This window comes from Pituophis catenifer, unplaced genomic scaffold, assembly GCF_029215685.1.
Source record: "Pituophis catenifer annectens isolate HBS135680 unplaced genomic scaffold, rPitCat1.0.hap2 SCAF_9, whole genome shotgun sequence".
In the NCBI taxonomy this organism is placed as follows: domain Eukaryota; kingdom Metazoa; phylum Chordata; class Lepidosauria; order Squamata; family Colubridae; genus Pituophis; species Pituophis catenifer.
In genome coordinates, this window is record NW_027256889.1 from 21,186,542 (window position 1) to 21,200,193 (window position 13,652).

A 13,652-nucleotide genomic window follows, 5' to 3' on the forward strand; every position below is an offset into this window, starting at 1 on the left:
ATATTTTCTTCTATTGACAGTTTTTCAATCCGTGCCGGTGATTTTCATGTTGTCCTGTATTATTCATGAGCAGTGTGTATTTTGAAATTGTATTTTCCTTAAATTAATCCATGGCAGCTATAAAGAATGTGAAGATATCCATCAATGGAAGAAATTCAGACTGCTGTACACAGAAAATGAGAAAATAGCAGTGAGTGCAGAAATCGTTGGGTAAATCTATCTATATAATACTAAAACTGTTGTTGTTTTTGACCTTTAACTGGGCAAAACTGTGCATCATAGCGGAATAATTTGTGAACCTCAAATGGGCTAACTTACAGAATGTATCCAAAATCTGGGATTTATGAATCCCGTGGAGTTGAAATTGGGCAAACTTTTTAAATTGGTTTATGATAATGTCATAAACATAATCATAAAGCAAATTGTGACATTATTACAGAATATCAATAATGATTTTCTCTGGTCAACTTGGTCAACCCCTGATGTTTGGCTGCATTATAGAGTTCGACTTTTAAGGCAGGTAAATCTCGGAATCTCTCCCTGAATTTGAAGCTCTGTCATTGTGGAAGGCATTGAGAAATTTGATAAGCAAATATCTCTGAAATAATAATAATAATAATAATAATAATAATAATAATTTTATTTCTATACCGCCCTTCTCCCGAAGGACTCAGGGCGGTGTACAGCCTATTTAAAAACACAAACAAAACAATGATATAAAATTTAAAATAATTAAATAAATGGCTCAAATTTAAAACCCCAATAAATTTAAATACCCCAATTTAAAACTATTGTATTGATAGTCTGGCCTGGCGGAACAACAGGGTCTTCAATGCGCAGCGAAACACCCGGAGGTCAGATATCTTACGAATTTCCGGGGGCAGTTCATTCCACAGGGCTGGGGCTCCCACAGAGAAGGCCCTCCCCCTGGGCGTCGCCAGCCGACATAACTTGGCTGACGGCACCCTGAGGAGACCCTCTCTGTGGGAACGAACTGGTCGGTGGGAGGCTATTGGTGGCAGAAGACGGTCTCGGAGGTACCCGGGTCCTATGCCATGGAGCGCTTTAAAGGTGGTAACCAACACCTTGAATCGCACCCGGAAGACCACCGGGAGCCAGTGCAGCTCGCGCAGGAGGGGTGTCACATGGGCATAACGGGTTGCGCCCATAACCACCCGCGCGGGCCGCATTCTGGACCAGTTGGAGCCTCCGAGTGCTCTTCAAGGGGAGCCCCATGTAGAGAGCATTACAATAGTCCAACCGGGAAGTAACAAGGGCATGAGTGACCGTGCGCAGGGCGTCCCGATCCAGAAAGGGCTGCAACTGGCAAATCAGGCGAACCTGATAAAAGGCCCCCCTGGCCACGGCCGTCATATGCTCTTCTAAAGACAGCCGCGCATCCAGGAGGACACCCAGATTGCGAGCCCTCTCCGTGGGGGGCAAAGATTCACCCCCAATAGTCAGCGATGGCACCTGCTGACTATATCGGGGCGCCGGAAGCCACAGCCACTCGGTCTTGGAAGGGTTGAGTCTGAGCCTGTTCCTCCCCATCCAGGCCCGCACGGCCTCCAGGCAGCGGGACATCACATCAAGGGCATCGTTGGGGTGGTCTGGGGTGGAGATGTACAGCTGGGTATCGTCAGCGTACAGATGACACTTCACTCCAAAACCACGGATGATCTCACCCAGCGGCTTCACATAAATGTTGAACAGGAGGGGCGAGAGGACCGACCCTTGCGGCACTCCCCATGCGAGACGCCTCGAGGTCGACCTCTGCCCCCCTGCCAACACGAACTGCGAGCGGTCGGAGAGGAAGGAGGAGAACCACCGCAAAACGGTGCCCCCTATTCCTAACCCCCTCAACCGCTGCAGCATGATACCATGGTCGATGGTATCAAAAGCCGCTGAGAGATCTAATAGGACTAGGACAGAGGAACAACCCCTGTCCCGAGCCCTCCAGAGATCATCCACCAACGCGACCAATGCCGTTTCTGTGCTGTACCCCTGCCTGAAGCCCGACTGGTACGGGTCTAGATAGATAGCTTCATCCAGGTGCCGGGGAAGTTGTCGTGCCACCACGCTCTCAACAACCTTCGCCACAAAACGAAGGTTGGAGACTGGACGATAGTTGGCTAATTCAGCCGGGTCCAGGGAAGGCTTCTTGAGGAGGGGCCTCACTACCGCCTCTTTCAAGGCAGCAGGAAAGGCACCCTCACCCAAAGAAGCACCTATAATCCCCTGGAGCCAGCCTCGTGTAACCTCCCGGGAGGCCAGTACCAACCAGGAGGGACACGGGTCCAATAAACACGTGGCGGCACTAATCTTACCCAGAACCCTGTCCACATCCTCGGGAGTCACAGGATCAAACTCCTCCCAGATAACATTCTCAAGACCTGCCCCGGTCTCCTCCCGTGGACTCATCCAATCGGAGTCCAAGCCATCCCGAATCCGAGCGACTTTATCGTGCAGGAATTGCACAAAATCCTCAGCACGACCCTGCAAGGGATCTTCCCGCACTCCCCCCCGAAGAAGGGAGTGGGTCACCCTAAACAGGGCGGCTGGGCGGTTCTCTGCAGATGCGATAAGAGTGGAAAAATGGTTAGATTTTGCCGCTTTTATCGCCACTAGGTAGGTCTTGATATAGGACCTCACCTGTGTCCGGTCGGAATCGGATTGACTAGTCCTCCAAATGCTCTCTAGGCGTCTTTTCCGACGCTTCATCTCTCTCAGCTCCTCAGAGAACCAAGGAGCTAATTGAGATCGGCATCGGGTCAGAGGCCGCAAAGGCACGACGCGATCCAAAGCTCCGGCGGCCGCCCTTTCCCAGGCGGCCACCAGCTCTTCAGTCGAGTCATGTGTTAGAGTCTCAGGAAACGGCCCAAGCTCCGTCAGGAACCTTTCGGGATCCATCAGGCGCCTGGGACGGAACCATCTGGTCGGTTCCGTCTCCCTGCGGTGAGGGCAAGCAGTAGGAAAGTCTAGTTGAAGGAGTGAATGATCTGTCCATGACAAGGGTTTAATATCTAGGTCCCCTCTACCAAGATCATTCAACCACTGACCAGAGATAAAAATCAGGTCCAGAGTGTGTCCCCCTATGTGAGTGGGGCCTTGAACTAACTGGGTCAGGTCCAAGGCCGTCATGGAAGCCATGAACTCCCGAGCCACCTCTGACGCCTCACCTGCGGATGGGAGGTTGAAATCCCCCATGACAATAAGTCTGGGGGTATCAACCGCCACCCCGGCAATGACGTCGAGTAGCTCGGGCAGGGTCGCTGCCACGTGGCAGGGAGCCAGGTACGTAGTCAGCAAACCCATCTGCACCGCACGGCCCCACTTCACACAAAGGGACTCACATCCGGCTATCTGAGGAACAGTGGTCTCCCTCGGACAAAGACTCTCCCTAATGATCACCGCCACTCCCCCACCCCTCCCCTGGGCCCTTGGCTGATGAAATGCACGGAAACCTGGCGGGCACATCTCTACGAGGGGGACCCCCCCTCTTGGCCCAACCAGGTCTCCGTAATACCTGCCAGGTCTGCACCCCCCTCCGAAATAAGATCACAGATGAGGGGGGCCTTATTAACCACCGACCTGGCATTACATAACATCAGCCGCGGACCCTGGGCCTGTGGCTCTACACAACCCAGGACACGAGTCACGCATTGGGGGCCGGAGTGCGCAATCACTCGGAGACAGCGCGTGCGCACCCCCGACACTTGATATGACCCCCTGCGCCCGTCGTACCTGCCCCTCCCACTCATGATTTCAATTACCCAGCCCTTTCTATCGTCCCCCTGCCCCCCAGTTAAATTTCCTGTCACGACCCCTCTGCTGCAGCTAACCAACCCCTCATCCCGCACAGTCGCTATCTGGACCCCCCCAGGTCCACTTTTACAACTCCCACCCGTCCTCCCGGGTCCCCTTAAAATTTTCCTTAAAAATTTAGCTAAAAAACCCCTCAGCCCCCTCTTTGCTGCATGCCATCTCTCGGGGTCCCAAAGCCCGTCATCAAGATAGGCCCTCGATAACGTGGAGGGCCAGGCCTGTGAGAGGGGGGAGTCTCGCAGCGCAAGAAGGTCGGTTTTTTGGAGCATCAACTGAGCCAAAGATGGGAAAAGAAAAGCCAGTCCGGGAATCTATCATAGTCCAAGGGATAACTGAGCATAAAGGTCACAAAATATCCATTTATAGGGCTGGACTCCACTGTCCTCTCACGACAGGGAGAGGGTCCAATGTTCTTTTTCTCCAACAGAGGTGGCCTCTCCTCTCACGATGGCCGGTCCCGTTACAAAGTTGACGGGAGCAGTGTTCTATCCTCTCCGTTGGGATGTGGAAAATCCCTCAGCTCTCTCAAATGGTGCACAGTCTCTCCAACCAGCGAGGGTATGAGTGGAGCATAATAAAGGTCCAAAGTGTCCAAAGTGTAGATGTTAATAACGATGGTAATAATAAAGATATTAATAAGATGATAATAGACCCACGGGCACAAGATCTTCCTTGAGGTGAGAGTAGGAGTAGCGAGACAGGAAAGCCCAATCCAGGGGTGGTTGGCCATTAAGGTCAACACCCACCCTTACCTGGGGGGAAAGGGGGGGAGGAGAGACCACCCGAGGCGACCAAGCAACCAAACCATGGTCAGCCTCCTGTCTCTCCAGCCCAATTTCCACAACCCCCCAGTCACAGCTTTGTTCTAAAAACACCCCATCACAGTAATCACAGTCATCACAGTAATCACAGATGGTAGTCTTAGGGGTGAGGCTGTCAGCTTCTCCTCCATCAACCTGCTGCCAGGCTGTTTCTCTGGCCGGCCGGTCCATGTCAGCCACTGCCACCGCCGCCGTCGCCGCCGTCGTCGCCAGCTCGCAACCAGGCACCCCAAGCTCCCAAGGCGCACCGGGGCCCCCGAAAACGCCGGAAAAGGGTGCCCCAGGGATCCAGAGGGCTATAGGGAGCGAGGGGGGGCCACTTCCAAACCGCCGCCGCACAAACGCTGCCCGCCGCCGGATGCCTTGGCCTCCGCTTCCCTCCGACACCGGAAACAGCTGCCGCGGCCAGGCCCATCGCCCCATCTCCCGCGGTGCCGTCCAGCCCTGCCCTGACGTTCCGGAGGGCGAGAAAGCCCTCAACAGGCAGGGCGGATGCTCCCCTCACTGGGACTGGAGCCGGAGATGGACAGGAAGGCTCCTGAAGACCCTGGCGACCGGCAACTCTCCCATCCCCGAAACGGAGCTCACTTGGTCGCCGCCATCTTGGAGCATGCGCAGAAGTAAAGCAGAAGTAAAATGATGACTCATCACTTGTTTCCCCCCCCCTCCCCCCCGCTCCCTTGAGTCTGCAATATTCTAATGAACTCTTTGGTGCTTTCTGAGCTTAGTTCTTTTCTTGCAGGTATTTCATTACCAGAATACCAGAATAACAGAGTTGAAAGGGACCTAGAAAGTATTCTAATCCAACTCGCTCAGATAGAAAACTCTATACCAGGGGTCAGCAATCTGCGGCTCTGGAGCTGCATGTGGCTCTTTCACCCCTCTGCTATGGCTCCCTGTCACTCCAAATATGTGTCACAACCGCCAATGTGCGATACCCGCCAGCATGCAATTTATTGAGCTTTTCAACCCCCGGTAGGCCAACCATGGATAAATCCAAGAAAAGAAAAGTGTCAGAAGAAAACAGAATGTTTAATTCGACTACGTATGCTAGTTTTGTGGCCACTCAAGAAATAGTCAGGCACAGGAAGGTTTTGTGGCTCCCGGTGTTTTCTTTTCTGTGGGAAATGGGTCCAAATGGCTCTGCCCTATACCATTTCAGACAAATGAAATGAAATGAAATGAAATGAAAGGAAAGGAAAGGAAAGGAAAGGAAAGGAAAGGAAAGGAAAGGAAAGGAAAGGAAAGGAAAGGAAAGGAAAGGAAAGGAAAGGAAAGGAAAGGAAAGGAAAGGAAAGGAAAAAGATGAGGGAATAGAAGGGGAACTTATCAAATTTGCAGATGACACTAAGCTAGCAGGAATAGCCAACACCCCAGAAGACAAGATCAAGATCCAAAAAGATCTTGACAGACCCAAACAATGGGCCCTATCCAACAACATGAAATTTAATATGGAGAAAATCAAGGGTTTTACATCTAGGCAGGAAAAACCAAAGGTACAAGTACAGGTAAGGTGAAACCTGGCTCAAAAACAGTAACTATGAGAGGGACCTTGTAGTCCTAGTGGACGATCACTTAAACATGAGCCAGGAGTGTGCGCAGCAGCCAAAAAAAGCTTATACAATCCTTGGTTGTATAAACAGAGGCATAGAATCAAAATCACATGATGTATTAGTACCACTTTATAAATCTTTAATAAGACCATACCTGGAATACTGCATCCAGCTTTGGTCACCACATTACAAAAAAGATGTTGAGACTGGAAAAAGTGCAAAGAAGAGCAATTAAGATATTTAAGGGCCTGGAGACAAAAATATATGAAGAATGGTTGCAGGAATTGGATATGGTCCAGAGGTGGGACTTACTTACCTTCCCTACTGGTTCGCAAATGTGAGCGCATGCACCACCTCTGCACATGCGCATGGCCTTCTGCTCATGTGCAGTGGTCACATATTATGTCCAGGTGGGTAGGTGGAGCCTCCCACAGTTGCCGCTACCGGTTTGCACAACCCGGAGAGAACCGGCTGCATCCCACTAGAATAGAATAGAATTTTTTATTGGCCAAGTGTGGATACACAAGGAATTTGTCTTGGTGCATATGCTCTCAGAGTACATAAAAGAAAAGATACATTCGTCAAGAATCATAAGGTACAACACTTAATGATAGTCATAGGGTACAAATAAGCAATCAGGAAACAATATCAATATAAATCGTAAGGATACCAGCAGACTTAGTAACAGTGTTGAGGGAAATATTTGTTTAGCAGAGTGATGGTGTTTGGGAAAAAACTGTCCTTGTGTCTAGTTGTTCTGGTGTGCAGTGCTCTATAGTGTTGTTTTGAGGGTAGGAGTTGAAACAGTTTATGTCCAGGATGTGAGGGATCTGTAAATATTTTCACAGCCCTCTTTTAGACTCGTGCAGTATACAGGTCCTCCATGGAAGGCAGGTTGGTAGCCATTGTTTTTTCTGGTATGGTTAAGGTGACCAGACGTCCCGCTTTTGGCGGGACAGTCCCGCTTTTGAGCAATTTGTCCCGCATCCCGCGGCGTTTTAAAAAAGTCCCGATTTTTCATTCTGCCTCCTGGTTCCCGGCTGCCTCCTGAATCCCCGCTGATGGCTAGAGGGAAAAAACCTGTTTAAACTCTTGCCGCGGGGCTTCAAAGGGCCGCCCTACGTTAATTAGCTCGGCTTCCCCCTCTCAGCTGATTTGCACAGGGCTCTGCTCTTGCTAAATTGCTCAGTTTTTTTTCCCTCTTTGTGCAAACCAAGCTCAAAACGAAACTGAAAGTAAAACAGGCTGTTGGCTTTGCGGTTTGCTTGCAACGTTGGAAAATTAGGCAGCAGATTTATTTTCCCTTTCCTCACCAAAAAAGGTAAGTGCAAACAATGGAAAATTATTTAGGGCAAAAGAGGAGAGTTCAAGATTTTAAAACACAAAAGAAAAAAAAGCTCTTTTTAACTAGGGAATTGTAATAATTGAGATATTATTAATTGTATACTGTGTTGAAAGCAGAAATGGTTAAGTTGTGGTTTGGAGGAATATATGGGGGAAATTATTTGGTTTATTATTATTGGTAAGTATAATTAATTGATTTGTAAGAAATTGGATTGCATGGAAATAATTGGAATATTCATGTTCATATTGATTAATATACAAAAAAGATAGTTATATAACTAATTGATTTATATTAAAATGTTGAATTTGTATTAAACAACTGTATTACATAATTACATAATTAACCAATGTGAGGATGGATATAAAAATAGATGACAATGGGAAGGGGTATAAAATAGAATAGAAGGGAAAAATTGAATTTGATTAAGATTAGAGATGAGGATGAAGGGTAATATTGTTTTTTTAAAAAAATAGATGAGGAATAAATATGGCAAAAAGGAAATATAGAAATTGTAAATTTAATTGAAATGACTAAACACTGTTTAAATTTGTGAACCAGCCAAATATTCTGTTCAAAGAAAATACATTGTATGTATGTGTGTTTCTAATTATTGCTATTTATTCATATTTGTTCTCTTTTATTCTTTAAAGTTTAACAATTCATTCTTTATCTTAATATCTTTATATTTGTTTGGGGTTGGCTTTCTTCCCTTTCATCTTTTTTATTGTACAGCAATCTTTCTCCTCAAACCTACCACCTCTCTTTTCTTTCCTTCTTACTTTCTCTTCCCCCCCTCTTCTTCTCCTCCCTACTTCCTCTTCCTTTCTCCTTCTCCTCCTCTCTTCCTCCCTCTCTTAACCGTCACTCCTACTCTAATTTCCCTTCCCTTCCTTCATCCCTCTCAATTACTGTATCCTTTTATGCATATGGACTACTCAGAGGGCTGAAAAAGTTATTTTTGACTGGTCCTCACACTTTTGACCAGTCCTCGAACTTACGACTGTCCTCACATTTTACATTTTTGCCCTATCTTGTCATCATGGTGAAGAGAAGCAGTTGTGAAATGAGTGACGTGGTTGTTAAGAATGCTGCACGGGCATAAATGTGAGGATGGTCATAAGTGTGAGGACCAGTCAAAAGTGTGAGGACCTGTCAGAAATGACTTTTTTCAGCCCTCTGGTTAGTCCTTTTGTGCATATGGACTACTCAGACGGCTGAAAAAGTTATTTTTGACTGGTCCTTGCACTTTTGACCAGTCCTCGAACTTACGACTGTCCTCACATTTTACGTTTTTTGCCCTATCTTGTCACCATGGTGAAGAGAAGCAGTTGTGAAATGAGTGACATGGTTGTTAAGAATACTGCACGGGCATAAATGTGAGGATGGTCATAAGTGTGAGGACCAGTCAAAAGTGCGAGGACCTGTCAGAAATGACTTTTTTCAGCCCTCTGGTTAGTCCTTTTGTGCATATGGACTACTCAGAGGGCTGAAAAAGTTATTTTTGACTGGTCCTCGCACTTTTGACCAGTCCTCGAACTTACGACTGTCCTCACATTTTACGTTTTTGCCCTATCTTGTCACCATGGTGAAGAGAAGCAGTTGTGAAATGAGTGACATGGTTGTTAAGAATGCTGCACGGGCATAAATGTGAGGATGGTCATAAGTGTGAGGACCAGTCAAAAGTGTGAGGACCTGTCAGAAATGACTTTCCAGCCCTCTGAGTAGTCCCTATACACATAGCCATGGCCACCCGGTCACATGACCAGCTAGCCACGCCCACCCAGTCACATGGCCTCCAAGCCACGCCCACACAATAAGCCACGCCCACAATGGTGTCCCTCTTACCAATGTTAAAATCTGTTCACCTTACCCTATACACATAGCCATGGCCACCCGGTCACATGACCAGCTAGCCACGCCCACCCAGTCACATGACCAGCTAGCCACGCCCACAAAATAAGCCACGCCCACAATGTCCCTCTTTACCAATGTTAAAATCTGGTCACCTTAGGTATGGTCAGTCAAGAGAAAGGAAGGACTAGGGAAGATATGATAGCAGTATTCCAGTATTTGATGTGCTGCCACAAAGAAGAGGGGTCAACTTATTTTCCAAAGCACCAGAGGGCAGGACAAGAAACAATGAATGGAAACTAAACAAGGAGAAAAGCAACTTGGAATTGAGAAACCTCTTGCAATACCTAATTCAGCCACCAGGGAGAAAGAGGTTCAGTACATTGGTCTGTTTCCCAATGAACCCACAATACCTCAGTGAGCCACAAGGGGCAGTATGTTCAATACATTGTATTGTATTCCCGATTGTGGGATCACAATCCATCAAACAGTAATTTATCCATCTATCAAAAGTGTCTCAGAAACCACCAGTGACTTCTTATAATCAGTGGCAGCCAAACACTGTGACACTTTTATAAGTTCATAAATCATTCAGCCATAATTTCATCTGGGAACATATAGACATTTTAGACCAATGCAGATCTCCTACCAGGTGTAAGAGTTACTGTCCATTGTGCAGTGGCTCCCTGCGGACATCTGGGTGTCATTCATAGTGCTATAAATTATTTCAAGGCACAACTCAGGTTATTTGAGGGACTGTCTGTCTTCCATGGTTTCTCTCTGTCTTCTCTGTTCTCATAGAAATGGCATTGTGTAGGAGAGGCTGGGGTGGGGCAGAGTAAAATACACAATCAGTTTAGAATCCTTGCATTGCCACAAGAGATTCATGTCCAATCCCCCTGGAATTCCACTGACCTTTATCTACTGCCAATTTAGCGCTTCATGTTAGTTGAGACGATTATTGTATATAGACTTCAATAAATCGTTTAAGTTGCAATCTACACAAATGGTCGTGATTCTTTGTGCCTGGTAATGCAATCCAATTTATTTTAAGCAATGACATCTGATGTATCCCAGGAAGTAGGTCTTCTTCATCATAGTGTCTGCTGTAGGAACCATCACACCAGGGGTGAAATCCAGCAAGTTCTAACAGGTTCTGGAGAACCGGTAGCGGAAATTTTGAGTAGTTTGGAGAACCGGCAAATACCACCTCTGGCTGGCCCCAGAATGGGATGGGAATGGAGATTTTGCAATATCCTTCCTCTGCCACACCCATCAAGCCATGCCCATAGAACTGGTAGGGAAAAATTTTAAATTTCACCCCTGCATCACACCACCCAAAATTTGAATGGCCCAGCTTGACTGGTCTTTCTTAAGGTGGTGAAGACCTGGGCTCTTCCCTCCCTCCCCCCGCCCAGGAATAAGATGTATTTTTTTAAAAAAAAATTGATTTATATGCCGCCCTTCTCTGGAGACTCAGGGCGGCTTACAATGCGTTAAGCAACAGCCTTCATACTTTTGTATATTTATACAAAGTCAGCTTATTGCCCCCACAAACTAGGTCCTCAATTTACCTACCTTAGAAAGGATGGAAGGCTGAGTCAACCTTGAGCCTGGTGAGATTCGAACTTACAGTAATTGTAGACAGCTGGTATTAATCACAATGCTATTAGTCTGCTGAGCCACCAGGCCCTTGAGCCACCAGGCCATTTTGTGGTGAGCCCATCCGGTTGTTTTGGTTTAGGTGTTGCTCAGTGATGATAGATAGGGTTGTTATTTCAACAGATTTAGTCTGTTTTCTTTTCTTTGTCAGCTGCCCAGAATCATTCATACATTCATATAGTCATATACATTCAAAGAATTAACGCATACCTACCTACCAAGAATCCAACAATTCAACTTTGAGTTATACATATGGTCCACTATTGTTACACTTAAGTGAAAGCCAACTGAAATCAAATCCAGTCTACCCACTACCTATTTGAGCATATTCTGGTGTATCACTTTGTTGTGGCTCCGTTGCCTGAGCCTGGGCTATTGACAGATGCAGACTCTGAGAGTGAGGGAGAGGAGTTGGCAAGGTCTCCCTCTCCAGGACCCTCCTCTCTGGCAATGCCTCTGGAGGACACCGAAGGCCAAGAGATAGGCCCAGAGCCAAGCACGTCCCCGCAGCCACAGGTGGACGAAGGAGATAAGTGCTGGCTGGATCCTCGACAGCGGCGCAGGGAGAAGCGTGCACAGCAGAGGGGAAGGCATGCCAGAGATTAGCTGAGTCACTGGACCACACCCCACAGGGTATAAATGTGGGTGTGGTGGCTGGTTCAGTTTGTGACGAGCAAAAACTAGAAATAATCCATGATCTCTGTGTTACTGGACTTCTGCCTGCCTTGTCGGACTGCATTTGGACTAATCCTTGTATTGCTGAAACTTTGCCTGCTTTATCGGAATGATTGCAATCTAATCTTTGTTTTGTGTGAGTAAAGTCTGAATTGGCAGCTAGCCACTGGGTTGCTGCCAGCTTTATCTTCAAAGACTTTGTCGTGTGGCTTATTAACTCCGGGCTGTCTGTGGGGGTGTGAGTGTGGGACAGGGACAGAACACACTTAACCCAAGTACAGTTCTAGCTGGGCCCAGAAAACGTTTCATGTTCCTGCTGTAAGCCATGGTTTCCAACCCAAAACAGCTGAGCTCATCAAGTAGGTCAAGCCAAAACCAAAACCAGATGCATTTTGACTTAACGTATTATGTGACCTAGTACGAATATATCATCTATCATCAAGGATCCTGAGCTATATTCAACTTAGAACAGCTGGGCTATTTTGAATAACCAGGAACCTGGTGATGACATGCTCTTGCTGTAGTCAGGAAAAGCTATCACCAAGCAGTTGATGGATGACACGGGCTACAGCCTCTCATGACAGCACTTTGGCAGTCATGGAAGGCTGGTTGGGAGCGTAGCTGGTTCCTACAGATAGGCAAAGTGACGCTGCCTCTATTAATAAAAGTGAGAGATTGCAAATTCATCCCCAGCCTGTACTTAATAAGGTTACCAAGCACTTGTCCAAACCAAGGGACTCAAGTTGAGTGTTGATTTGTAACAAAGACAAGCATCTGTAGAATTTGGATTCTGAACCAAGAAGAAATAATAGCGTTGCTAGCTAGCAGAATAGATTTTGCAGATGGAAGAGGCTTTGCAAATAGGAAAATTCAGATTTTGGCATCTACAGGGGGGATGGGGGGGGGGAAATACCCTTGGGACTGCCCACGCCAAAGCCAGTGGGGTCTTTGGCAAATTAGGTCATAGATATCCAATACCAGAAGAAATGTAACACATCAGGAAAGAGCATGCACTGTTTTGGCTAAAGACTACATTTCAACAGGGTTAATCTGTTGGCGCTCTTTTTTCATGGAGGATGGGGCATACTAAAAACAAAGGGGAGTGCATCTCTCTTCAAGCAACATGTCTCATCGCATTATTTGCAAGCCAAGCAGCTGCATCTGTACACTGCCAAGTTTTGAATGACTGATGGATTGATATGCCATCAAGTTGTTCCCCTAGCAACCACGGAGATAGATTTTCTCCGTGAGGATCTGTCTCTAACCTGATCTTTCAGCTCTTCCAATGGTGTACCCATCACACTCTAATTATCCACCCACCTTGCTCCTGGCCACCCTCTTCTTCTCTTTCCTTCCACCTTTCTCAGCAATTGAGCCTTCTCCAGAGACCTAGGTGTTCGTATTATATGTCCAGAGTAGGATAATTTGAGACTGGTCTTTTCTGCCTCGAGTGGATCGATTTCTTCAATGATTGATTGGTTTGTTTTCTTGTCTGTCCATGAAATTCTCAGGAGTCTGGTGGCACAGACCTACAGACCTGTTAAAAGGCATAAGCTTTTCTGAGCTATCTAGTAAGTTTCAGGCAATCTCAGACTATTTCAAGAAACACAATGGGTTTTTAACACTTTATAATTGTTCACTGAGAACATACTTCTGGCAGGGGTTAAATGCTACCGGTTCACACCGGTTCGGGCGAACCAGTAGTGATAAAAACTACCGGTTCAGGCAAACCGGTAGTTAAAAAGCTACCGGTTCATCTGAACCAGTATTTCCGAGAATCAGCTGTGCCGCACGGTTTATATTCACTAGAAAGCAGGAAATCTTGCTTTTTAGCGAAGCTAAATCGTGCGGCACAGCTGTTTCCCCCCTTGCTGTTCTACTTATCTTCCCAAGCCTCCTTTTTCCGTGCGAAGCATGCAT